The 26,013-nt window shown below is 41.3% G+C and overlaps 1 long non-coding RNA gene across 1 annotated transcript in view; it reads left to right on the forward strand.

Annotated features, from left to right (window-relative positions):
• LOC134728489 (uncharacterized) overlaps nucleotides 1-25,284 on the forward strand; it is a 59,850-nt gene extending 34,566 nt beyond the window's left edge. The window contains exons 3-4 of the long non-coding RNA XR_010108933.1: nucleotides 14,031-14,227; nucleotides 23,437-25,284. This is a non-coding gene — a long non-coding RNA (uncharacterized LOC134728489). The remainder of the gene's footprint in view (nucleotides 1-14,030; nucleotides 14,228-23,436) is intronic.
• Nucleotides 25,285-26,013: the final 729 nt, after the last annotated feature.

Here is a 26,013-nt window from a genome sequence, read left to right on the forward strand (position 1 = left end):
CTGGCAAGGAACTTCAAGTGACCTTTGGAGCTGAGAGTAGCCCCTGGCCACAGCCAGCGAGAAAAGGGACTTCAGTCCTATGACCACAAGGAAATGAGTTCTACCTGCGATCTTTGGAAGCAGATCTTTCCAAGTTGAGCCCCCCAGATGAAAATGTAGCCTGGCTGACACCTTGCTTGCAGTCTTGGGAGACCCTAAGCAGAGGGCCCAGTTAAGCCATGTCCGGCTTCTTGACCCACAGGAACTGTGGAGTAGTAAAAGGGTGTTGTTTTAAGCTGCTAAATTTGTGATAACTTTTTATGCGGTGATAGAAAACGAACTCACATGCCTTTTATTACATCTCGCTTAAATCTTAATCTTGCCTCTATTTCTCAATTGTGGATGTATTTACCTATTCAAAATGTAAGGTAGGCCGGGTGTGGTGGCTCATGCCTGTAATCTGAGCACTTTGGGAGGCCAAGGTGAGCGGATCACTTGAGGTCAGGAGTTTGAGACCAGCTTGGCCAACATGGCAAAACCCTGTCTCTACTAAAAATACAAAAATTAGCCAGGCTTGGTGGCGCGTGCCTATGATCCCTGCTACTCCAGAGGCTGAGGCAGGAGAATCGCTTCAATCCTGGAGGTGGAGCTTGCAGTGAGCTGAGATCGCACCATAGCACTCCAGCCTGGGCAACAGAGTGAGACTCTGTCTCAAAATAATCATAATCATAATCATAATCATAATCATAAAAAGGTAAAGCTCATCTAGACTTAATTTTGTCTGAACTTGACAACAACAGGACCATCAAGGTGGCAGAATCCTTCCCTGGAAAAAGGGGAAGACTTCATGTCACCACATTTCTACATATCCCCACATTTCTGAATGCTATTGTAGCCAAGCTGACAGCTGACCATGAAATCAGTACAAACACAGAACAATCCTTACACATTACCGTGATTTTCCAACTTTTACCAAAAACCACTAAGGCAAAAATGCCATTTAATGGTATGCATTCTGGGCAGTCCTGCTTGAAAGTCCTGTTGGAGTAGGCAATGAAACTTGACTTAATATCTTGGTAATTAAAACTAAATTCTAAATTTTCTTTAGTAGGACTTCCTAGCACAATGTGGGCTGAGGGAATCCATCCATTCACTTAATCATTGAATGTTGACTATGAGGCCATGCACAGTACTGGGCAGCAGGAATACAATGGTGATTAAGACAGGATACTTACCCTCGAGTTGCTAGAGGAGAAGACAGGCAGGTAAACTGATAATCACAAATCAATACAATTGAAAAGGGCTATGTGACAATCAGGAGACTGGAAGAAAAACTTGTCTCCAAAGATCACTATACTGAAATGTATTGTTTACCTTTGTCTATTGCTATTACTATTCTTTACATTCCAGATGTTTAGCACTGCCTGCATATCATAGGTACTCAATACTGTATTAGAACTAAGACAACATTAATTAAGATCATATAATTTTATATCTCACCTAAAAGAAAAAAAATGCTGCTAACGAAACTTTGGCATACCAGAGTTCCTAAACAGATTCTGGTTTCAGAAACATTGAAGTGTAGAGGGAAATGCTCACCTTAGAATTGATTTATAGTATGTAATCACTGAACTCTCTTGTTGGATTTCTAGGGCAAGTATGGAAGGAACAAATAGAGATGTCAGAGTGGATACCAGAAATAAAATGTATGCTGTCGGCATGTCATCTAGCACTGCACACTGCTGACTCAAACCAGATTATCAAAAGAGTGACCTCCCAAGTTCTCACTGTAAGACAGACAAAGCCATGTGAGACGTCTTTAAACAGTTCTAAAAGTTGCAAGGTCCTAAAGCTATGAAAGAATGCAAGATCCTATAAAGTTTAACATTTTTTAGTTATTAGATAGAAAATACATTCACTTATCTTCTTAGAATCTCATCTAGTTCAGAGGTCGTTAAAGTTAAACAAGTAGCCGAGCATGGTGGCTCATGCCTGTAATCCCAGCACTTTGGGAGGCCAAGGCAGGAGGACCCCTTGAGCCGAGGAGTTCAAGGTCAGCCTGGGCAACATAGCAAGACCTCGTCTCTACAAAAAATCAAAAAATTAGCTGGTTGTGGTGGTGCATGCCTGTGGTCCCAGCCACTCAGGAGGCTGGGATGAGAAGATGGCTTGGACAGGGGAGGTTGAGGAGGCAGTAAGCCATGATTGTGCCAGTGTCCTCCAGCATGGGTGACAGAGCAAGACCTGTCTCAAAGAAAAATTAAAAGATTAAAAAATAAAGTTAAGCAAGCAAATAAAAACATCTACTATCAAATTGGGTTACTTTGTGTCACCTAAAAATTCATATGTTGAAATCCTAAACCCTTGTACCTCAGAATGGATAAGATCATTGCAGATGTAATTAGTTAAGATGAGGTTATATTAGGGCAAGGTGGGTCCCTAAATACCTGCTGTCTTTATAAAAGGGGAAAATTTAGACAGAGACATGAACAGGGGAAGAACACCACGTGAACATAAAAACAGAGATCAGGGTGATGCGTCTACCAGCCAAGGAATGCCAAAGATGGCCAGCAAACCAGCAAACCACCAGAAGCTAGGAGAGGCATGGAACAGTGTCTCTCTCATAGCCCCCAGAAGGAACTATATTGGCTAAGACCTTGATCCTGGACTTCTAGTCTCCAGAGCTGTGAGACAATAAATTTCTGTTGTGCAAGCAACCCAGACTGTGGTATTTGTTATTGCAGCTCTAGCAAATGAATATATCCACATATCTGCAGAGCTAAAGAAAGGCTATATCCAATCACATGGCCAGCCTCGGTGGGTGCTGCAGACTTCTGTGAATAGGCAGAATCAAGTAGCCTGAGTCAGGAAACCAAAACCCTTTCAACATTTCAGAACCCGTGACACAATGTCTATAAAAAGACAGTCTGACAGGGAGAAGATCTCATGTCTGACCAAAATTTTTGATCATTAGAAACCTCTAATAATGAGGGTGGTAATTACCATCCTCAGCAGATGGGCAACCTTAGTTGACCAGGATGGTAGCACTTTTCCCAGTTTTTCCATCCTGGGAAGATGAAGAATTAGGTATATGATGGTATATATAAGAGAATCAAAACCAAGATTAGTATTTTTTTTAAATTAGTGGACTTTATTTATTTATTTTTATTTATTTATTTATTTATTTATTTATCTATTTATTTGAGATGGAGTCTTGCTCTGTTGCCCAGGCTGGAGGGCAGTGGCGCAATCTAGGCTCACTGCAACTTCCGCCACCTGGTTCAAGTGATTCTCCTGCCTCAGCCTCCCTGTAGCTGGGATTACAAGTGCATGCCGGCACGCCCAGCTAATTTTTGTATTTTTAGTAGAGATGGGGTTTCACCATGTTGGCCAGGCTGATTTGGAACTCCTGACCTCAAGTGATCTGCCTGCCTTGGCCTCCCAAAGTGCTGGGATTACAGGCGTGAAACACCACACCCAACTGATGTTAGTATGTTTTTTATGAAGTAAGAGTCAGTATATATTTGATATGTGCCAGGTGCCCTTTGTCCTCTCATAAAACTTACTACCATCCAAGCTGGAGAGGCACAGGGCTCATGTTGACCCATGAAAGCAGATTGTTATATTTTCAAAAATTTTGCAAGCTCTTATTAAACACTGTTCCAGTCCTTACAACTATACAAAAATGATAGCTAGCATTGTTGAAAACAACATGGCTGAAGCCGAAAGAGGTTTCAATTTAGGGACTAGAATTCGTACAAGGGTGGGAAATAGTTTAACAGCAGATGACATCAGATCAAATGGCAATACTTTTATGGAGAAAAGAGCTAACAGATAGGGATGCAGCTCCATTTGTCAAATCATGGTTGAACGGCAGCCACAGTTGCAGTCACAGACACAAGAGTTTGGCAAAAATCAACAAAGGCATTCAGTGAGATTCAGCTGACCACATGGAATTTACAATAAAGGGTATTGTATAGTTGATTATTACTTGGAAGTTGTGTGCTACATATATTTACTAACATTCCTTTTCTCCCATAGCCAGTTGTTAAACACTTACCCCACTAGGGAGACAGACCATTAACAAATACACGGATAATAAATAAGGTAAATTCAGGTGGTAGTAAGAGTTGTGAAGGAATTTGAGCAGAGTGATGTGGCCGAGAGTGACTGATGGGTGGGAAAGTCTTATGACACGGGCAGGGTTGTGAATGGGGAGAGTTAGCCAGCACATGAGGATCAGGGAGGTTATAGGTAGAAGGAAGAGCAAGCCCAAAGGCCATAAGGGAGGAAAAAATTTGCACGTTGCTATCATTGCTATTGTTAGCAGAATCTGCACTTGAGACCCCAGATCCAAGGATTCCACTCATTCCTTTCTTTCCCAGTCTGTAGCTGGGCAGTTGCTCAGGGTCACGATCTATTTGGCCCTGAAAGAAACACCTGGGGTTCCTGACTTCCTCCACAACGTTTCAGACACTATCAGAGTTCTGTATGGTTTAGATTATAAATGTTCTATATATTCCTTTCTTGTTTCTCTTCTTTGGTGGAATTTGAAGCCATGGAACCTATATTTTTCCATTTTCCTTGTTCCTAAACTATCTTTCTTACCCAGGTCTAAACTAGATTCCATTGGATGTCTGAGGTCCACCTCCAAATTTTCTCCCATGGTAGAGTTGTGTAACCCAAAAATAAAATTCTAAGCCCTCCAACCCTCTGAATGGACTCCTCCTCTCGGCAAGGGCATCCCAAAGTTAACCTGAAAAAACAAGTTCAGGCCATTATGGAAAGTGGGAGCCAGACATGCCTCATTATACCCTCTTCCTTTTTGGAATTACTGACAGAACAGACTCTTTAAGTCTGATAAGAAACACTTACAGGCTCTCTGAAGCCTGCTACCTGGAGGCTTCATCTGCATGATAAATCTTTGGTGTCCACAACCCCTTATCATAACCCAGACATTCCTTCCTTCCTTTCTATTGATAATTACTCTTTCAACCAATTGCCCAGAAAATCTTTAAATCCTCCTATGACCTGGAAGCAGCCACCCCACCTCCAGGTGTTTCCAGTTGTCCCACCTTTCTAGACTGAATGAATGTACATTTTACATGGGATGATTGATGTCTTGCCTTATGTCTCCCTAAAATGTATAAAACCAAGTTGTGGCTCAACCACCTTGGGCACATCAGGACCTCCTGTGTCAGGAGGTCACAGGAGGCTGTATCATGGGTGCATCCTTAACCTTAGCCAAAAAAATCTCTAAGTTCTTTGAGATCTGTCGCAGATACTTTTGGTTTACGGTTGTGATTCCTCCAAGTGCCTCATTGCTAGGCTCATTTAATGATGTGGTTGGGGCTAGCAATTCTTTTTTTCAGTTTGGCTTTGGAAATTTACAGCTCCTAAAGTCAAACCAAAGTTTTGGGGCAGGTGTTTTGATTTTATATACCTTCAGTAATTGCACTTACTTGGTCCTTGTTGGTTCCTGAAATCCAGATCCTGCCTAGGCTCTGGGGAAATGCTCAAAGGATGTTTCTTTGTCATATAACAACAACACAGTCAACTCTTAAATGTCATGACTGTAATTCATTCCTTAATGATGGTGCAAATGAGTTAAATCTTTCATATTGTAGACTTTTAACTTTGCAAACATCCTTTAAAAAGCCATTACAGGGATATGCTCACTCCAACAGAGAAATGCTTTGGCTGCAGCATGAAATAGCTAATTCATAATTTAAAGTATGATGCCTCTCCCTTTTCCCCTTTTAGATAGTTTATAAAAAGGGAAACTTTCTCCTGTGTGTGCTGAGGGGCTGGATTTTTCACTGGCTGTTTGCCTTCCAGAGCACTTTCTTCATGGCCAGCACTTATGAGCAAGCCTGATGTGTTTAACTTAGCTGGTGAAATGATCAATGGTAAACGTCAATTGCTGACATTAGAGCCAGCTGCTTGAAGTGTCAGCGCAGCTGCTTTGTGAGATGAGAACAAGATCTTACTGCTGCTCCTTGTTCCGTGGCGAGGCAACAAGAAAATGCCCATTATGAACCAAGGGGCTCATAACACATTCATTTTTACTCCTTTTACCACCAGCTCAGATTTCTATAGAGTGAAACCTAAGTTCAGAAATCTGGAAGCAAATGCAAAAGAAATGTACCCCTGCTTCTGAAACTGTGCTCTATTACTCACGGATTTCAGGATCTGCTTTTTCTTTTTTTTGATTGTATGACTCACATAGATTTTAAGGAACCACCCATGAGGGCCCCTATGCATTTGGATAATTAAGATTCTTCCTGGGTGAAGAGCAACAGTCCCTTCTTTCTGAATGACTGAAGATTTAAGAGCTCTGCATGCCCTGAACAACACTGTCCTGCGGTGAGGCTTTGTTTTCCCTTGTTCTGGTCCTGCTGGACCTAGAGATTGGGGTGCGAAGGTGCTTAGGGTGCAACAAAGGAAAGAATTGAGCAGGCCTGGACAATGTCACCTCACCAAAGTGGGGGCAGAAGGCAGCAGAGGAAAGGTGCTTAGCGCAAGCCTAAGGATCTTGTAAGCCTTTGTAGCCCGGACTCTGACCAGCCTGTTGTTTCTTTAACATCCTGCATTCAAGTATTTGATGCAAATATGATTGCCTCTAGGCAAGAGAATATAAATATTTGCCAAATGTATAATTGAATGGAAAAAATAGCTGTGTAAGTGAGGACAGCGATGATCTCTTCTTGCCTTCTTCTCTTTGTCCTGTTCCCTCTCCTTTCTTCCTTGGTTTTCAAAGAATTCAAAACAAAACAAAACAAAACAAAATGAAGAAACCTGTTTTGTCCTGGGAGTGTAGTTTCACCAGCTCCCTGCTGTTCCAGTCTATCCAAGCTGTCAATCAAAGCAAACAACAGAAGTTGGCTAGCATTCAAAGGAAAAATGTGTTTTATTACACATTTTGACATATGTTGGATGATTTAGTAAGATCATGGTGCCTTGTCTCATTTTCGAAGACTTCCTGAGTTCATTTTTTTTCTTTTTTTCATAACTTTCATTGAACTTTTAATGGCCTTTTTGTATTTTTCTCATGGAGGATGCTTCATTAATAGAGGGACTATGTCCAGTAGGAAAATATAAAGTGGTTTTTTATTTTTAGAGAAAACAGGTACTAATATGAAATGGATGAAGTGCCTTCCAAGCCCATGGTTTCCAGGCTGTGTACCAAGGTGCCCTAGGGTGCCACTGGATATTTTAGAATTGTAAGGAAAGCACAGTGATACTTGACACCCATTCAGGTACCACACAAACTATTAGCTCACGGTAGTTGACAGCGTCACCATTAGATTGTGCAACATTTCAACATTTCTTTTGATTATGTCATATTACTTGTGAAGCTGGGTCTACTGTGCCTATCCTGTGGCACTACGTGCAGAAACATGAAACAGGAAATGAGGGTGGTGGTGTCCAGTCTAATTCCAAGGCTTGAGAAGTGAGAAAAGAGGCTGGGCATGGAGGCTTACTCCAGTAATCCTAGCATTTTGGGAGATCGTGGCAGGAAGATTGCTTGAACCTGGGAATCTGGGACCAGCCTGGGAAACACAGAGGAAGACCTTGTCTCTACAAAAATAAAAATAAAAATTAGCTGAGTGTAGTGGTGTACAGTGGTAGTCCCGGCTACTCTGGAGGCTGAGGTGGGAGGATGGCTTGAGCCCAGGAGTTGGAGGCTGCAGTGGGCTATAATCATGCCACTGCATTTCAGCAGAGCAAGACCCTGTTTCAAAACAAAACAAAGAAATGAGAGAGAGAGAAAAAGAGAGAGAGAGAGAAAGAGAGAGGAAAGAAGAAGATAAAGAAGCAGAAGGAGAAGAAGAAGAGGAAGAAGAAGAAGAATAAGAAGCAGCAGCAGCTAAGAGAAGAGGAGAGAAGAACTTTTATCTGAGGAATCCAAATCCTTTTAAATTACCAAGCCCAGAGAGACATTAACATCAAACAGCAATCACATTCTATCGCCTCCTTTGAGCTACATATTCATCTCTTGAAATTGCTTGCTATTGCTACAAGTATCTATAAATTAACCTAATAATGTTGCATCAGACAATACAACCCATACCCTATAGCTGAACAATGTATAGCCTATCACTAATCAATGTTATTTCTGTAAACTAATGAGAATTCCTGATAAATAACTTTGTATCAGCTTACTCCCTGTTCCTTTTTTTTTTTGTGCCTTTAAAAACCTGCTTATTAACAAAGTCCAAAGGAAGCTTGTATTCCAGGTTCCTAGGGTCTGAATCGCTGGGGCAGCTGTCCTCACTTTCACTCAAGTAAACTCTTTAAATTATATTTTGTGCCTCAGCGTCTTCCTTTTAGGTTGACAGAAGTTATGCAGTGTTCAACAGGAAAATGCCTCCCATTAATAGGTAACTTTAATTATTTAAGAATGAAATAAAATTATTTTATTTCAATTTTTATATACAGTTTTTCAGACTAAGTTGTTAGGTCATAAATATTTATCAAGTTGCTTAGACCTAATTAACAAATAGCTCTGGTAGGCGTTTCTTTTGGTCTAGGGACGGGGCACTGAAAAATTTACTGAGACTCTGAGAGTGCCACAAACAAAAAAAAAAGCTGGGTAGTTTTGGACCAAGTTATCTAAGAAATAAATATGCATAAGAGCATGAGAATAACTGAGGAATATGAAATAAATCTTACATTGGAGATGAATATGCAAGGTACTGGAAATCTAGGGGCATGTGGCAGCAGGTATAGAAATGCCAGCTGATCCTTGGGGAGGGACTTTTCTGTGGCAGCGTCGTGACAGGGGTAGCGATACATGGCTCCCAGGCCACCTCTCATTTTGCCCCACACTATTGACGGATGTCACTGGTCCATTTGGACATACTTTCCCATGGAGTTTACATGCATCTTCAGAATCCTTCTCAACTTAGTGCTTCAAGCAACCAGTGATCTATCAGAGGTGACACAGGAGACAAAACCTACTTACTCTTCCTGTTCTAAGTCAAATTCCCAGCCTTACAGTCTCAAAAACTGAAAATTTCTCATTCTGTCAGGACTTTTGTAGCACCTGTGATCGAGTCTGTCCCTGGCATGCAGAGTCGCACTTAAATAATGACGGGAATCCATTGTAGGAGCCAAATTCCATCTCCAGAATTTGTCCCAAGCCCCTGACCTACCCCCTGCCTGCTTTGACAGATACTCTTGGCTTCTCTCCCTCCCACCTCACCCATTCCGTGAAACCTCTTTAGTTGGGAGCTGGTGTTCAATCTTCTCCTCTGTGTTCAGTCCCCCTGGTCACCTCTAGACTCGCTTTGCTGGTGTTGACCTCAATAGCCCTCCAGGACACGGCTCTTGGGATCTGTGCCCTGATGTTGCTGGGGTCTTAGGTAGAAGCCCCACCCCTCATTAAGCAATCTCAGGTCCCACTCCTCCCCAAGTCACTATTTCAGGGAGATGGTTTGGGTTAGACCTTGATGTTCTCAAATTTGGGAGAATTTGCTCAAACTAATAGAACTTGTTGTGATAGGTTAATGTGCTCTGTTAAGATGGATGGATTTTATTTAGCAGGCAATTGGTGGTTGCTCAGGTCTATCTGGGGAAAGTAACTTGGGTTGTATGATGGATAAATTGGAAAGAGAGCGTTCTTAGGAGAAAGGACCTGATGTTTTAGCTGTCTGCAATCTTAATTACAAGCTCTGAGAATATAGGAATAAAAATCAAGTGCTTTTTCTCTTCTCTCCCTCACCAACAATCAACACAGAAGACTTCTGTGACCTCTGGTCACTGACCAGTATGTAGGGATTTCTCCCCACCAACAACCAATCAGTTCTGCAGTGAATGCCAGCTATGTGTCTTATAATTCAGCTCTAACACTGTCTACCTGGAGATACCATCAGAACTCAGAGTTGAGCGCTCAGTCCCACAAGACTGTCCTCCACTTGTGATGCCAATCACACGCTCCAGACTGTTTGACCTGTCCTTCTGACTGACCAGCTTCAAGTTGGGGCTCTTACGATGCTCTCCTTGGATTTGATTAATTTGCTAAAGTAGCTCCCAGAACACAGGAAAACACTTTACTCAACATTTTTTCATTTATTGTAAAGGACACAGATGAAGACATGCATGGGGCAAGGCACGTGGGAAGATTCACGGAACGTCCAGACCTTCTCTAGATGTTCCATTATCCAGGAACCTCCACATGTTCAGCTATCTGGAAGTTCTCTGAACCCAGTCCTTTTGGACTTTTATGGAAGTTTCATTATGTAGGCATGATTGACTAAACCCTGGAAGTTGAATGGTGGGGCTAAAGTCTGAACCCTCTAATCCTGCCTTGGTTTTTCTGGTGACCAGGCCCCATCCTGAAGCTCCCTAAGGGCTGCCAGCCACCAGTCATCTCATTAGCATAGAAAGATACTTATTGCTTTGAAGATTCCAAAATTTTAGGAGTTCTATGCCAGGAAATGGGGATGAAGAGCAAGTATATAGTTCACTTTCACAATATCACACGAGCCAATCCATAATGGGGCTTCATGGCTGCACAGCAGTCCGATGTCAACATGCTAGAGAAATTTAGCATACATCTCCAGAAAGGACATATCTGTTCTCTATCCTGCACTGGTCAGACTCTGTCTGTGTTGAACTGTTCAGTTTCAAGAGTCAGATTTAAAACAGACGACGATGTGACAAAGACTCTCTCTTTGACCAAACTTTAGTCAGGCTCCCCTGAGCCCCTTTTTCAGTGATGCTTCAAAGAACTTGGCATCCATCCTGACTTTGGCCTGCCTAGCCTAGTTGTACCAAGAATCACACTAAGTCAGTTTAGCAAGAATCTCTCCACCCTTGATATCTGACCACTCTGGCCTGCCTTCAGCAAGAACCCTCCTACCCCAAATGTCTCCTATTTTTACTTTTCTATCCACTGACCCCTCACTCTGCCCCTTGGCTATAAATCCCCAGCTATCTTTGTTGAGCCTGATCTCTCTCCCCTATTGCAGTTTTGAATAAAGTCTTCCTTACTGTTGGGGCTCACAACACCATACCCCAAAATATGCCACCTTGGAAACTGAGAAGACAGCAGAAGCAGAAAGATCACACTCTGACCTTCTCCACCTTTCTCCCCTGAGGCCATAGAAAGAGTTCTCTGATCTACCTCCCCTGAAAGTGGGTCATAAGACCTTCATTCCAGAGGGGGATCTGCCCTATAGCCAGGCAGAAGATTCTGAACAAACAGGCCTTGCTAAGTTACCCCAAGTTTATTACCATTAGATCTGTCAAACAAACAAAATTTCAACATGTGTAGTTTAAAGATCTCATTGACTTTGATTATCAACTCATAAGTTGAGCAGTATTCCATCTGAAGATGAGCTGAGCAGAGGAGATGGGCTTTATAGGCAAAAAAGGCAGAAGAAAGGAGAAGCAAGGAGCAAAAACTGGATTGGTCATCATAAAGTTACTTTTCTTATAGGCTTAAAACAGAGGGGACTTTCTTATCATGCTGGCTGAAGTAAACTGGGCCCTGTGTAATTGGTTGCTGTGAATCTACTGTTTTTTGGTGCAGGAACTCAGTCCAAAACAATGGCCTCCCATCAATTTTCTTTAACAGATTGATGAGGTTTGGATATTTGTCCCTTCCAAATCTCATGCTGAAATGTGATCCCCACTGTTGGAGGTGGGGCCTAGTGGGAGGTGTTTGGGTCATGGGGGCAGATCCCTCATAAATGGCGTGGTGCTGTCATTATGGTAATGAGTGAGTTCTCACTCTATCAGTTCATACAAGAGTTGATTATTTAAGAGCCTGGCACCTCCTCCCCCTCTCTGGCTCCTTCTCTCGCCATGTGACACGCCTGCTCTGCCTTTGCCTTCCGCCATGATTGTAAGCTTCCTGAGGACCTCACCAGATGCAGATGCTGGCACCATCCTTCTTATAGAGTCTGCAGAAGAGGGCCAAATAAACCTCTTTTCTTTATAAATTACCCAGTCTCAGGTATTCTTTTGTAGTAAGGCAAAATAGACTAATACACAGGTCATGCCCTTTGTCCTCTAATCACACTTCTGCATAACCATCCATAAAAATACAGTTTTCCTTGGGTCATTGAGTCTTCATTTCTGAAGGCTCTTGTGTCACCTAAAAACTTTGATGAAATAAATTTGTTATGCTTTTCTCTTGTTAATCCATCTTTCGTTATAGGGATGTCAGCCATAAATCTTGCAATGGGTAAGGAAAAGATATTACTTTCTCTCCCCTATATTACCATTTTAACAAGTGTCAGAATAATTTTTTCTTTACCAATTTATACACTATAAGGTGTTCTGAAGGGGTGACCAAGAAGTGAAAATTCTTAAAATCACATTACAGTTATGTGCTGCATTGTGACGGTCCAGTCAATGATGGACCACATAAGATTATAATGGAGCTAAAGAATTTCTATTGCCTAGTGACGTTGTAGCCATCATAATGTCGTAGCACAACAAATTACCTTATGTTTAGGTATGTTTAGATACACAAATATGTAATCATTGTGTTACAGCTGTATCCAGTATTCAGTACAGTAACATGCCATGCACATTTGTAACCTAGGAGCAATAGGCTAAAGCATATAGCTATAGACTAAAAATAAAATGCTAAGCCCCTACTAACTGAACAGACACTCTCTTGGCCAAGGAGACCCCAGGAAACCTCAAAAATTGAATTCCCAGCCATGATGGGAAGGGAGGTTAGACACATCTTGTTATGTCCCCTCTCTTTTGCAGTTTAGGCACAATTGACCAGCATTAATGTTAGAATAGAGATCATAAGATGAACAAAACAGTCTCTTTGTGACAATAAGACACCACATTATAAACAGGACCTAAGGCCATACCGGACAAGGGTTAAGTCACACACCCCTTATAGCTCACTCTGTATTGGTTAACAGACTTCCTTATCTCAACTTCAAACATTCCTTTCTTCTAAGTTTTTAGACAAAGCTTTACTCCTTTAACCAACTGCAAATTAAAGAATCTCTGAATCCATCTATGACCTGTAAGCCCCCGCCTCCCACTTCAAGGTATCCCACTTTCGGGGAGCCAAACCAATGCATGACCCCCATATATTTTGATTTTATGACTACCTGTAACTTCTGCTTCCCTAAAATGTATGAAACAGAGTTGTGACCTAGCTGCCTTGGGACCACTTAGTGAAGGCTTCTTGGGTTTGCACATTTCCCCAGACCATGGTCATGCATATTGGCTCAGAATAAACCTCTTTAAAATATTTTACAGAGCTCGGTTTTTCCACTAACATAGGCTAAGTAGGCTATATCATCTAGGCTTGCGTGAGTCCACTCTATGATTTTTGCACAAGGATGAAATTGCCTAATGACACATTTCTCAGTATGTATGCCCATCGTTAAGTGATGCATGACTTAGATTTGAGTTAAAGGTTTAGAGTTTTTTAAGCCTTAAATCAATTCTGGAGGATTGAATTACTAATTTCAAAATTGCATCAGATTGTTTCAATGTTACTTTTAGGGATAAATGTTAAAAACACTAATTCCATAATTAATCACCACAATTTAATTTTTGTGTCTCTCAAACTGTTTAGTTGTTTTAAAAAAAGAGAGAAACAAGGAAAGTGGGTGAATCCCATAAGTTTCCAATTAAATAAGCAGTCAATCTATAACATCAGAGATACAATTTATAATAGAGCATGGATTATGGTCTGCCTGTATTTTAGTTTCCTGTGCAGTAGCGGGGCTAAGGGCTCAGGAATCTGTCACATGGAGGCATATCTGAAAGTCTGGTGGGGGAATTTCCTTCAGGAGAGGGTCAGTAGGAAAGACCAAGGGGGCCTCAGGGCAAAAGAACTCAGGTTGAGGGAGGAGAGCTGATGTAGTCAAGCCGGAGTAAAACAGGGACTATACTGCTTACAGGGACTGTACTGCTTATCAGATTTTCTTCATCAGGGACTGTCGAGAGGGACCTGGGGAGACAGGATGGTAAAAACCAAAACAGTTCTATCAGCAGCTCTAGAAGCTGTTGGAAGAGAATGGCCACTGTACCTTACTCATTCTCGTTTTCTTCACCCCAAGGAGGCATTTGTTTGGGAACTGCGGCCTTGTGTGGCTCAAGCTCCAGCCGAGGAACAGATGGTGCAGTGAGAGGGTCTTGCAGCAACTAGACCAAGAAGAAGGACACGCAGATGCCATTTGCTATCATGAGGTCTGTTTCTACCAGCAGAAGAGTGGAGCTTCACGCCGTGACTGACAAGATGCCTTGGCCAGCAAAGGTGATGCATTGAACTTAGGTGGAATTTCAAAAGAGCTGAGGTTCCTATAATTGGATGGATAAGACAGGATGTAGGAAGAATAGCTCTAGGATTATAACTTTGACTAATTTTATGTTCAAACTGGTGTTGCCAAGGAAAACATGATTACCTTTGTAAAGATATGGGTAGTGATTTTTAAGAGCCTGGGAACAGATTTATACATCTTCCTAATCCTAAAACTCCCTGCCTGGTGCAATGCCTTGTACCCATAGGGGTTCATACAATGTTTGTTGATTTAAAGTAGATTTCAGAAAACATTATACAACAGTCATTTGTCTTTAAATCCAGTTCAGCAGCAATTAATAATAATCATAGCCCAGGCATCTAGGCAATTTGTGCTCATTGTCTCATTTAGTGCCCCAGGCGACCCTGTTGAATGAGTACAACCTCCTTTGACAAAGTAGAAACAGAGGCTTCCAGGTGGACAGCTTGATAAAGGCAGTGAAAGTCTGGCTCTCCTCTGCACATAGTACTTTTGAATGCAGATATGTGTAGACGTCCATAAACAGCAGACCTCAATTGAAAACGGGAAGCCAAGATTTGGAGCCAGGTCTGTTTGAGCATAAAGTATATTGTTTCTGTCACTCCTTTCAAAAATGAGGCCTTTCTGAGCTTCCTCTAGTCTGCAAAGTACTGCATGATTGAAGAAAGAGGGAGAGAGGCTTCTTTGTCTAGAGGCCCACCAAATTGAACTAAACAGACAGCCGAATTTACACACGGAGTACTAGAGACTTCTGAGGAATAGAGATGGGTCGGAGAGCTCCCTTCATGACTGAGCACCGTCTGTGTGTCAGGTGCTGTTCCATGCACTGGAAACTACAGATGCACAGCCACACTTTGGATCCAGAGCCTCAGCCTTTTTATGCCTTTATTTTTGCAGCTGTGATATGTATTTTTAGGATTATTTAATGTATTTCTAGACCCCAGACAAGTCAATCTGATTTTAATGCTTCTCACTCGTGATTTCCTTATAATTTGGTGGATAATTGAGGTACCATGAAATAATTTTAAAAATGTGGATACCTCATGCATAATATATGTTTTTGTTTATTAATTTATCTTTGTAAAAAAGTAGAAAATGATGAAAAGGCAAAGAAACCATTCAATTCACCTATAATCCTATCACTGGCAATGACCACCTTGCCAATGTCTTTTTTATACACACACACATACACACACACACACTTACAAAACTAGGATTATTGTCTTGTAAATTTGTGTGTGTGTGTGTGTGTGTTCAAATAAAAATAGCTCTCCCGCCCTCACTATAATCTATGCACGTTGTATGAAAACCAGAAAACAGGGCCGGGCACGGTGGCTCATGCCTGTAATCCCAGCACTTTGGGAGGCCAAAGCGGGCAGATTGCTTGAGCTCAGGAGTTCAAGACCAGCCCAGGCAACATAGCGAAACCCCATCGCTATGAAAAATACAAAAATTTAGCCGGGCATGGTGGTGCTTGCCTATAGTTCCAGCTACTATGGAGGCCAAAGTGGGAGGATTGCTTGAGCCCTGCAGGCAGAGGTTGCAGTGAGCCAAGATTGCACCACTGCACTGCAGCCTAGGCAACAGAGCGAAACTCTACCTCAAAAATAAATAAATAAAAACAAAAACAAAACCAGAAAACACAGAAATGTGTAAAGAAGGTGTTCTTGTTTTGTGGGTGAGTCTAAAAGGACAGTTCTGGAGAACTGCCCTGTTTCATGGGGTTGAGGGACAGGGAGGGCACACTTGGAAGAGGACGGCATTCAGGGTATGTAAAGCTGTAGACCTGGTCCACGAAGGACTCCCTGCCACTCAGGGTGTGTGCTTCTTCTTTGCTGTCTCTTTAAACTTTGAGATCATCCTCAGACCAGAAGGAGAAACCTGGGACGTGGTCCAGTCAGGAAGCTGCTTATAAATAGAAAAAATGGGAAAATCTGCTGGGGGAGAAGCAGGTGAGGGACTGACCAGAGGCCACATGATCATCATTGAGACCAAGTGCCCAAGACATAGCTGAGGGCTGTGTGAAGAGTAGAATCAGACCCCACTGTACTCTAATGAGGTCTGTAACCCAGTGGCTCTCAAACTTGAACGTGCATTAAAATTAACCAGAGGGATTGTTAAAGCACAGATTGCTGAGTTCCACTCCCAGAGTTTCTGACTCAGTAGGTTGAGGGAAGGCTTGAGAATTTGTTTTCTAAGAAATGTCCAAGTGATGTGGATGCTGCTGGTTCCTGGAGCACTTTAAAAACTATCGCTGTAGGCCAAAAAGGAATCACAGAAAATTCTACATATGCCTGAGGAGGCTACTGTTTAGGATAGCTTAAAACCCACAGAATGCATTTGGGGGTGGGAGACTGAGAAATAGTAACCCCTTCTCCTGGGGTGCCTCATACCTGGAGGCTGATCTAGGGGAAGACAAAGATTCCACTGGACCTATGTCAGTGCTCCCCCAGATGCCCTCGGGTGACGACCTGAGTGGCTCAGCCTAGCCTGTCATCAAACACTGGGTGGGACTAATAGTTTGGCAGGGCAAGAACTAGGACATCTAGGTGTGTGTTTGATGAGAGGCTAGGAATGATGAAATGGTAGGAGTGAACATGTATAAGACTCGAACTGCTAATAGGGCCCAAATTTTGCTTTTTTTTTTTTTTGAGGCAGAGTCTTGCTCTATCACCCAGGCTGGAGTGCAGTGGCACAATCTCGGCTCACTGCAACCTCCACCTCCCAGGTTCAAGTGATTCCCCTGCCTCAGCCTCTTGAGTAGCTAGGATTACAGGCAACTGCCACCATGCCCGCCTAATATTTTTGTATTTTTAGTAGAGACAGGGTTTCACCATGTTGGCTAGGCTGGTCTCAAACTCCTGGCCTCAAGTGATCCACCTGCCTTGGCCTCCCAAAGTGCTGGGATTACAGGTGTGAGCCACTGTGCCTGGCCGATTTTGCCTTTTTATCATTGTCTCTATAGAGGCTAAAATAAAAACTCTTTAAGAACAAAACACTTGTGTCCTTAAACAGATCTTTTTTAGAAAGTAAATATAGAATGGTACTGATAAGTGTATGTGAATGTGCAAGAGTGTGCATGCACACGTGTTGTTGGAGAGGGGGTGGTGTGGACAATTTTCTCCCTAACTTTGCACTCCATTCTGGGAGAAAAATAACTTTCTCAATAACCAGAGGGGCAGCAACCAGAAAGGAGCAGATGGATTAGGTGATCTGGTCAAGAAAGCAAGGACTGTAAGGTGAGAAAGCCTGACATGGAGAAATGGGGCTGCGAGCCCAAACGACTTTAAATATTTGAAAAAGACAGATCCTTTGGATTATTTTATTTAGATTTTGGGACAAAAATAGGACAAATAAGTGAAATTATAGAGATGCTAATTTGGAGTTAATAGAAGTATGTTTTTAGTAATTAGAGCTGTCTGACCATAAAATGGACTGCACACGATAATGAACTTTCCTAAATGAACATATATAAAAATATTAATAATATTATTTACCTGAGTCTTGGCAAAGAATAATTTTCAAAAATGATAAAATTATGACTGTCATTCAGGTAGAAAATGAATATATTTTAAAGATTCTGCTTAGCTCATCATTTACTGAGGGAATCAGGCAAATATATCATAATTGAGAGAACTCAGAAAGCAGATATAGTTCTAGATCAGGGATATTAAAATGAATTTTCAGATAGGTACAAAACTGGCTTTTGTCCCTCTACCACCAGATATAATTTATTTGCATGTCTGTAGACAAAATTTTGCAATGCTATCACTTTTCTGTAAGTTACAGAGTTATAATATAGACTACTCAAAAAAAAGTGCATATCCTTATAGAATGAATTTCTGAAGTCTCTAGCATTTTCGTGAAAGAATATCCAGTAGTCTCTTTTGCTTGTTTTAAAGTTTTAAAATTTTCCTTATAGTCTCCTCTTCTTAGTAAAAATAACCTCAAAAATAGGTTATTCTTGATCACTAGTTTTTATATTTGGCCTGATTATTTACATGGGCATAACAAGAATGTAAATTTACCATACAGGCCGTGACAAACACATCTAAGTTTGTTTTGCTGAAAGTTTTCATGAAGAATGTGATTGGACTTTTAAAAGCCTTTATTATTTCCTGAGGCTAGGAAACCAAAGCCAAGAAACTCTCCACTAGATTTCACTTGCAGTACCTATAAATTTGGACAAATTCCTTCTCACCTGTAAGACTGGGAACTTTAAGCCAAATACTGGGACAGTTTTCCTGGAAGGGCTTTGTGATTATTGGCTCCATACAGGCCATCTTAGTGCCTTAAAAGTGCTTGTTGTAATACCTGATTAAATGAACATTATGCTCAAAAATTGCATTCTAGGTGTTGGTTGAATAACAGATTTTTCCAATTATATTCTGGTGAAAGGACATGTTATTAATGACTCTTTATTAGTGTCTTATTGCTGACAAAGCAATACTAATGTAACAAATGTCTACAAACTTACTGGCTTAAAATAACACAAATTTATCATTCACAGTTCCGAAGGTCAGAACTCTCAGATGGGTCTCAAGGGGCAAAAGCAAGGGGCTGCATTCTCTCTGGAAGCTCTAGGAGAAATGCATTTCTTTGCCTTTTCTACCTACATTTCTTGGCTTGTGGCCCCTTCCCTTATCTTCAAAGCCAGCAACTAAGCATCTACAAATCTCTCTATTTCTGACCTGATTTAGCTGAAAATAGTCAAGTAGACATACAAACTAGAGTCAAAAGTCTAACAAATCATTTAGAGAATAGATCTCTATAATTCAATAATTCATTTACAGAAATCACCAAATGGTCAAACCATAAACCAAATTCCCAGTCATTGCTGTCACCAGTGAGGAACAACTTATCAGCCATAAACAAATCAAAAACAAAAACAAGCCAGGCATGGTGGTTGCACACCTGTAATCCCAGCAACTCAGGAGGCTGAGGGGAGAGGATTACTCAAGCCCAGGAGTTTGAGACCAGCCTGGGCAAAATAGAAAGACCCTGTCTCAAAACAAAACAAAACACAAAATTGGCAGAGGGAAAATTAAAATTAGAAAAACAAGGAGTAACTTTGGGAGGTTTGAGGCAGGTGAATCACTTGTGCCCAGGAATTAGAGATCAGCTTGGGCAACATGGCGAAACCCTGTCTCTGCAAAAAAAAAAAAAAAAAAAAAAAAGATATATATATATATAAATATATATAAAATATATAAATATATATATAATATATATATATTAGCCCAATATGGTGGCACATGCCTGTAATCCCAGCTACTCAGAAGGCTGAGGTTAGCCTGGGAGGCAGAGGTTTCAGTGAGCTGAGATCACACTGCATTCCAGCCGGGGCAACAGAGCGAGACCCTATCTCAACAACAACAACAACAACAAAAGCAAGGAGCAAGCAAAGTTCTGTTGTCATTTTGATTTCGCCTCTAAAAATTAAGAATGAATGTGCCTGGACTTAAGCTGCCCATGAAGCTGCCCATTTCTGTTGATGGAGTTTACCTGGCTCTGTCACGTGAACCCACTGAGCATCTCAGTGGAAGACCTCCAAAACTGCTAGAGGATAATTTTAGTTTTTTAATTTAAAAAACTTTAAAAAAAATTTTTTTGAGACATCACTGTCGGCCTGGCTGGAGCGCAGTGGTTAAGATCTCACTTCAGCCTCTGCTTCTGGGTTCAAGAGATTCTCCTGCCTCAGGTCCCTGAGTAGCTGGGATTACAGGCATGCACCACCACGCCTGGCAAATTTTTGTATTTTTAGTAGAGATGGGGTTTCGCCATTTGCCCAGGCTGGTCTTGAATGCCTGAGCTCAACTGAGCCACCTGCCTTGGCCTCCCAAAGTGCTGGGATTACAGGTGTGCCTTTTCCTAGAGGATAATTTTAAGAAAAAGTAAAATCCTGATTCTCCTTCAGATATAAGGTGAATACATGTTAAAGATATTATTTCACTCATTATTTACTGAGGGAATCAGGTTGATGGCACAACCAGTTCAAAGGAAAATCCAAAGAACAGACACATATATGGATTGGGAATATTAAAATGAATTTACAAATAGATACAAAACTGGCTTTTTCATGGAGGGAGGGGGCATTTTCCTTCCATCAAAAATTGTTTGCTTTGCTAGCATCGTTGTGGTTAAGTGTGCAGACCCCAAGAGTCATGGTACTTGGACCTGAAGCTGGGAGCCACCATTTTTATTTATTTATTTTTAGAAATGGGGTCTTGCTATGTTGTTCAGGCTAGAATACAGTGGCTGTTCAGAGGTATGATCATTATGCACTACAGCTCGAACTCCTGGCCTGAAGTGATCCTCCTGCCTCAGCCTCCCAAGTAGCTGGGACTACAGGCCCTCGCCACTGCTCCTGGCTGATCCTCCACTTTTAGCTATGTGGCCTTTGGAAAGTGACTAAAACAGGAATCAGCAAACAGCCCAAGGATAAAATCCAGCTGCCACCTCTATTTGTAGAGTTCTTAAGCTAAGAATAGCTTTTATATTCTTAAGTGAATGAAAAAAAAAAGAAAAATAATATTTTATGACACATGAAAATTATATGAAATTCAAAATTCAGTGCCCATAAAATAAGTTTGGTGGGAACGCAACCATGTTCATTTGTTTACATATTGTCTATGACTGCTTTCAGTTCTACAGTGACAGGGTTAAGTAGTTGTGACAGAAACCATCTAGCCTGCAGATCCTAAAATATTTAATACCTGGTTCTTTACAGAAGAGAGTTTTACAACCCCTGAATTATCAGTAATATACTTCTCTAAGCCTTGGTTTTATCAATAATAAACTTGTTTAAGCCTTGCTTTTCCTGTAAAGTGAGGATCTAAATGATACTTACGTATGGGTGCAGTGGCTCACGCCTGTAATCTCAGCATTTCAGGAGGCCAAGGTGGGTGGATCACCTGAGGTCAGGAGTTCCAGACCAGCCTGGCCAATATGGTGAAGCCTGGTCTCTGCTAAAAATACAAAAATTAGCTGGGCGTGGTGGCATGCGCCTGTAGTCCCAGCTACTCGGGAGGCTAAGACAGGAGAATTGCTTGAACCTGGAAGGCAAAGGTTGCAGTCAGCCAAGATCCTGCCACTGCACTCTGGCTGGGGCAACAGAGAGAAACTCTGTCTCATGGAGAAAAAAAAAAAAGTACTTACATCATAGAACTGTGGTAAAAATTCACTGAGATGACGCATAGGAAGCACCTACCGTAGTGCCTGGCTTGTGGTGAACTCTATAACACATAGCTAATCAGTCCCTCCTGGAAATTGTTTATATAGATACTGGGATATAAATGTTCCCCTTTTTCCTTTGGGGTCTCTAAGTTAGGATGATATCACCTAGAAATGTCTATAGTCATGCCTATCTCTCTACCTCTTCCACAAAAATAGCAACACTAATAGTATATTAGCATACATTTATTGAGCACATTCCATGTGTTGGGTACCGCTGTGAGTTGCTTGTGCCTTTTTAAAAAATGTTTGAGATAGTGTCTCGCTCTGTCACCCAGGCTGGAGTGCAGTGGCGAAATCATGGCTCACTACAACCTCGCACTCCTGGGCTCAAGCCATCCTCCTGCCTCAACCTTCCAAGCAGCTGGTACAGGCATGCATCACTGTGACTGGTTAACTTTATTATTTTTAGTAGAACAAGGTCTTACTATGTTGCCCAGGCTGGTCTTGAATTCCTGGGCTTAGGTGATCCTCCTGCCTCGGCCTCCGAAAGTGCTGGGATTACAGGCATGAGCCACCATGCCTGGCTCTGCTTGTGTATTATCATCTCATTTAATCTTTACAACCACCTTATAGGGTAGGTAGGTATTATTATTGTTGTTGTCTCTGTTTTACAGATGAGGAAACTGAGACTCAAAGAGCTTAAGTAATTTATTCTAAGTAAGTAGTGGAACCAGATTCAAGCTGAGGCAGTCTGACTGAAGAGCCATCCGCTTATGCTATCACCCACATAGAGAACACCCACCTGCAGCAGAGAGAACAAGGCCAGCTCCCTAAAGGAGGCAGCCCCATGAGATGGAGGAAAGAAAGGGAATCCTACTAAGAGCTCCCCCTGTTTTCCTGTCATTTTGTTTTGTTTTGTTTTGTTTGACAGAGGCTAATGTGGCTTTCTGACACCAGAGACAGAAATATGCTCAGGAAAATAAAGGATGAAAAAGACATGGATGTTTCCTTCCAATAGCTCACAGGACAGTGGAGGAGACAGACAGACAAACAAGCAAACGGAAAGAAGACAGGAAGCACTAAGGGCTAAAGTAAAGCCACCTTTTAAATGCTGCGGGAGCACAAGGAAGGGGACTCAACACAGCATCAATTAGAGACACGTGTGTCTTCCACGTGTTGGGCACTGTGCTGGGTGCCCTGCGGTTGACTCTGTTAATATTTCAAGTAGAATGAAATAATTTGCGTCCTTTGCTTTTTGGGCCTTTATTGGTGCCTCTTCTGCAATGAATACAGGGTACCCTACGGTCTGCTAGGATTCAGTGTTGGTTCATCTGTGATGTGGCATTTCTTACTTATAGTTTAATTATGATTGTTCTATGCCAACAATGCTGCAGTGAGGTCTGCAAATGGGCTAGGGAAAGCATTTGTTAAAATATAAAAATGTAACTAAAAAAAAGTCAGGGTTGTCTTCCCACTAGCCAAATTATATACTTGCTTACATTTTAGGTACTAACTTATTAAAGGGGGGTCCCAATTATGTCTCCCTTTCACAATGCAAGCATGCCTTTAGCCACAATTATTTGTTGTTGGAAAACTGCACACACAATTGCAGCCACAGTTGTCTAATTGTAGGCTGAAAATGAAGGGCAGGCAGTTAATTATTTCTCAGATGCCTGATGCTGCATGTCATTAGCTGGCTGTGACACAGGTCATTGCACAGGGCGTTCTTCAGCTACGAAAGGTAAGAGCCTGGGTGACGCACTCCACTGGGTGTGGACTTGGAGAGTTAAACGCCCGCTCATCTCTGCCAGGGTGTGCTTTGCTCCGAAGAGAACTGACTTCCCTGTCAACCTTTCACTTAGTACTAGCTTACCTATTCTCTCTGTCTTGCTTCTTTGTCTGTTCTGATTTCTTCAGGAATCATCTTGTCAGCGGAAGTGGATGTGCGCTTTTAAAAAAAACAAAAATCTTTATTCCAATTTAAATTGTTTTTTTCATTTCTGTCTTCCAGCTTTTCTCATATTAGAAAGATTGGAAAGAATTGTTTCTATGGAAGTGGTGAACATGGGACAGAAGTACTTCTCTCTTGATAAGACCAGCATGTGCAAACCAGGAAGAAAAAGTAAAATCTCCAATAATAGAGAGATAAATCAAACAGGAAAAAAAAAAAAGTCCGGGTCCGAAAAACGCGTGCATTCCTGTAGCAGAGTTTATGCGAGTTTTTTTTTCTTTTTTTCTTTTTTGTGATGAGGTCACTATTACTCACATGGCTGTGTGGGAGAGACAGAGAACATGCATAAATAACAAGAAAGCAAGCATTCTAATTTGCGCACCTTGTTTTTTTAAGAGTATAATCATTGGCTGGAATTAATAGGAGCAGCTCTGAATGAATAACTTACTCAGCATGTAAGTGAAATAACTAAGATTAGAATCCTGAATTGTTACCTTGGGCCTGGAGCATTTACCTCCTTCTCTACCTGCTTATCTCCATCTCCTCCAAGGTGTGTTAACCTCATGATAATCAATCACTTCCATGATCAACAATCTCGCTTCTTTTGAGATACTCTTAGGATTTCTGCTCTAAAAACTTAGACTACTGGGACTTGATTTTCTTTGCTTTTTTCTCAGAAATGTATCTCTTTCTTGTCCAGTTGCAGCAAAATCGAGTGTATGCGGAGTTAAACTCCTACAATTAAATGTGCTATTTCAGTTATGGTTTCTTATTCAGAGTTTTACTTTTTTGTGTCTAGATTTCATCTATTAGTTTTATAATCTTCATTGTACCCTCTTTGTGACATAAAAATTCTATTAAACCAGTTTTACAAACATTGGAAGGTTAGGAGCAAAAGTCCCAATTGAAATTAAGGGTTTCTCATAAAACACTACCTTTTAAGGAAATATTGCCGAGTATAATATAATTGTCTTCACTGAATGTATCAATCAGAGTTCTTGATTGCAGACAACAGAGGCCACCCTAACTGTTGAGGCAGGAAGAGTTTTATTGAAGGAGTATTAGGTAGCTCACATCTAACACACATAAACTCACATACGAGTTGTTATGATAATTCAAACTCTCACATATACTGTCAAAAGAGTGAAAAGGCAACCCACAGAATGGGAAAAAATATTTGCAAATCACATATCAGATAAGAGAGTAATATACAAAATGTATAAAGAACTCCTAAAACTCAACAACAATGACAATAACAAAACAACCTGCTTTAAAAATGGGCAAAGGACTTGAATAAACATTTATCTAAAGAAAACATACAAATGGCCGATAAGCACAAGAAAAGATGCTCAACCTCTCTAGCCAATGGGGAAATGCAAATCAAAACTACAACGAGATCTCACCTCATATCTGTTAGCATGACTACTCATTAGCAGCCATCCTAATTTTTAAAAACCCAGAAAATAACAAGTACTATGAAGATGTGGGGAAATCAAATCCCTTGATCTTGCTAGTGGGAAGGTAAAATGATGCAACTGCTGTGGAAAGCAGTTTAGCTGTTTCTCAAGAATTACTGTATGATCTGACAATTCCACTCCCAGGTACGTGATATGGTTTGGCTCCGTGTTTCCACCCAAATCTCATGTTGAATTGTAATCCCTACATGTTGGAGGAGAGGCCTGGTGGGAAGTGATTGAATCATGGGGGCGGACTTCCCTCTTGCTGTTCTCATGATAGTCAATGTGTTCTCTGGTTGTTTAACAGTGTGTAGTACTTCCCCCTTGGCTCTCTCTCTCTCTCTCCTGCTCTGCCATGTGGAGAAGGTGCTTGCTTCCCCTTTGCCCTTCCACCATGATTGTAAGTTTCCTGAGGCCTCCCAAACCATGCTTCCTGAACAACCTGAGAAACTGTGAGCCAATTAAACCTCTTTGCTTCATAAATTACCCAGTCTCAGGTAGTTCTTTACAGCAGTGTGAGAATGGACTAATACAGTATGTAACCCAAAGAATTTAAAGCAGGAACTCAATTAGATAGTTATATCCTAACTTTCACAGCAGCATTATTCACAATAGCCAAAATGTGGAAACAACCCAAACCTTCATCAACAGATGAATTAATAAAGTATAGTATATACACTCAATAGAATATTATTGAGCCATAAAAAGAAATGAAATCCTGATAAATGCTACAACATGTATGAACCTTGAAAGCATTATGCTAAGTGAAACAAGGGAGACACAGAAGGACAAATATCGTATCATTCCACTTACATGAGGTACCTAGAATAGGCAGATTCATAGAGATAGAAAGTACAATAGATGTTTCCAGGGGCTGGGACGAGAGGGGAATGGAGAGTTGGTGTTTAATAGATACAGAGTTTCTGTCTGGGATGATGACATTCTGGAAATGGATAGTGGTGATGGTCACATAATACTGTGAATTTACTTAATTCCACTGAATTGTACACTTAAAAGTAGGTAACATGGTAAATGTTATGTTATGTATGTTTTATCACAATTTAAAAAAAAAAGCAAAAACTACTCCTAGCTCAGGGGCTGTGCACAAACAGGCAGCAGGCTAAATCTTGCCCGTAGGCTGTAGTTTGCCAACTACCGCTCCATGGAATAGGGACACAAG

Source organism: Pan paniscus, chromosome 10 (genome assembly GCF_029289425.2).
Source record: "Pan paniscus chromosome 10, NHGRI_mPanPan1-v2.0_pri, whole genome shotgun sequence".
Classification (NCBI taxonomy): Eukaryota; Metazoa; Chordata; class Mammalia; order Primates; family Hominidae; genus Pan; species Pan paniscus.